At 38.4% G+C, this 2,166-nt stretch overlaps 1 pseudogene; it reads left to right on the forward strand.

The window, feature by feature from the left end:
- The first annotated feature begins 403 nt into the window (after positions 1–403).
- LOC121930258 lies at positions 404–522 on the forward strand (annotated as a pseudogene).
- The last annotated feature ends 1,644 nt before the right edge of the window (positions 523–2,166 follow it).

Below are 2,166 nucleotides of genomic sequence, written 5' to 3' on the forward strand. Positions count from 1 at the left end.
TGTTTAATGAATGACTGGTAGAAACAGCAGCTATTTTACTACATAACCAACAGCCTGTGCCAAAATACTTAAAAATACTTAAAATAATTTGTTTCCTCTAGCCAGTGATTTCTACAGATTTGTTTCCAAAAAAAGACCTAGTAATTAAGATATATTAGCTTTGCAAAAGACCAGTTCCAAGTGTAGGGGAAAGCTGGCAGAATTAGCCAGTTGGTTGATCAGCACATCTCCTTGGGAATGTGACAATGGGGAATGTCATGTCAAGTGTCTTTCACTTCAGAATTTACCTTTGTATCACTAATTAAAGATAGACAGATAAAACATGGATGGATGGCCGGACAGACAGGATTTGTTTGTTTCACTAACTATATGAAATGAGGCATATACAGAATGGTATGGCTATGCCTACAACCATACCACCCTGAACACACCCAGTCTCATCTGATTTTGGAAGCTATGCAGGCCAAGGCCTGATTAGTATTTGGATGGGAGGCCACCTGAGAATACTGGGTGCTGTATGTACAGAGAAATGGCACAGCTGGCTGGTTAGGTGAGTCTTCCCTTTTTCCAGCATGCTCCATGTGTGTCCCTTTAGAAGTTGCATGTCCAGTGGTAGACAATGACCAGAGATAGAAAAATAACATGGAAAGTCTCATTGCATTATTTTTATGCTAAATGAGTGTTTTCAACTTACATTAATTAGGTTTACTTTGAAAAGGAGATGTTTATTACACTTGATTCTATGTTTAAATTTACATTGTATTACTGCACTGAAAATCTTACTGGAATGAAGGTTTTTTTAAAAATCCATCCATTATTTAATTCCCCCCACTTGAGTCTGGGAGAAAAGGAAACTACTATACAAATGTTTAAAAACCCAATTTCTCACCCACCCACTGAAAGAATGAGATTCAAAAGAAATACACGCACAAAATGTATGACAAAAAAACCTCTTTATCTATAAATATAGACTGTGCCATCTAAATCCCCTACAATGTGTGTGTGCACCTTCAATTTGCTTGTTGGCTTATAGCAGTCCCATACATTTCAGAGGTTTTTATTAGGCAAGGAATACTCAGAGGTGTTTTTTCCCAGTTCCTTGTTACCTCCAGGGATCCCTTATAACATAGTGTTTTTGAGTTAAAAATAATAAGGATACCCCACCACCACTGTAAATCCTAAATGGGTAGGTTTTTGCCCTACAAGGCCTGAGGAAGGAAGGAAGGAATCTGGAGAAGGCTGGATATGACACAAAAGGAGAGTGGCTTTTGTAGTTTTTTGTGGGTTTTTCGGGCTATGTAGCCATGTTCTAGAAGAGTTTATTCCTGACATTTCCCCTGCATCTGTAGCTGGTATCTTCAGAGAATGATCTGAAGAGTGGCTTTTGTCATGCAAAAAGAGATCTGCTGGACAACTAAAGAGGAAGGATTTGTTTTCTTGTTTATGCATTTTCTTGGGGGAAATCTTTTTGAAGAAACAGTGGAGGGAGAAATGTGCCTGGAGGGTGGGGGAAATAGAGCTGTTGTTGAATTCCACCCACCACTGAGACCTGGGCACCAGGAGCCCTCCCTGCAGCAAAAGCAATAGTTCTTTCCTGCTAATGCTAGCAGAAAAATTGCAGAGAAGGATTCTTTCTATACCCCGAAACACCATCGCTCTGGGTCAGTAAAGAGTGGGAGAGTGAATCATGAGTCTGAGCAACTGGAATAGTGGTAATTCCAATATTCTTGCAAAATAGAAGGAGGAATTCTTTTTCCCCTGGGTCATGTTTTAAAGAAAGAAAGGTTTCCATCCCATTTCAATTTTATATTTAGCCATGTCGGATCTGAATGAATGAATGAATGAATAGTAGTAGTAGTATACATTTATTTGCCTCCTGCCTTACAAAATTTAAAACATATAAATTTTAAAACTGAGGCAGGCGGAGTTAAATATAAACACTAAAAAAATAAAATAAATATATTACTTTGTTAAAACTTTAACCTTTTAAATACACAGAAATTTTGCAAGTCTATAAAAACATAAATGTAGGCTCAGATTATTCAGCAAAGGCCTGCCGAAACAAAGAGGCTTTTGCCTGTTTCCAAAAGTACATTAAGGAGGGAGCCAGTGTAGCTTCCCTAAGAAGAGTGTTTCAGAGCACTGGAGTAGCCATCGAGAAGGCCT

Source organism: Sceloporus undulatus, chromosome 4, assembly GCF_019175285.1.
Source record: "Sceloporus undulatus isolate JIND9_A2432 ecotype Alabama chromosome 4, SceUnd_v1.1, whole genome shotgun sequence".
Lineage (NCBI taxonomy): Eukaryota > Metazoa > Chordata > Lepidosauria > Squamata > Phrynosomatidae > Sceloporus > Sceloporus undulatus.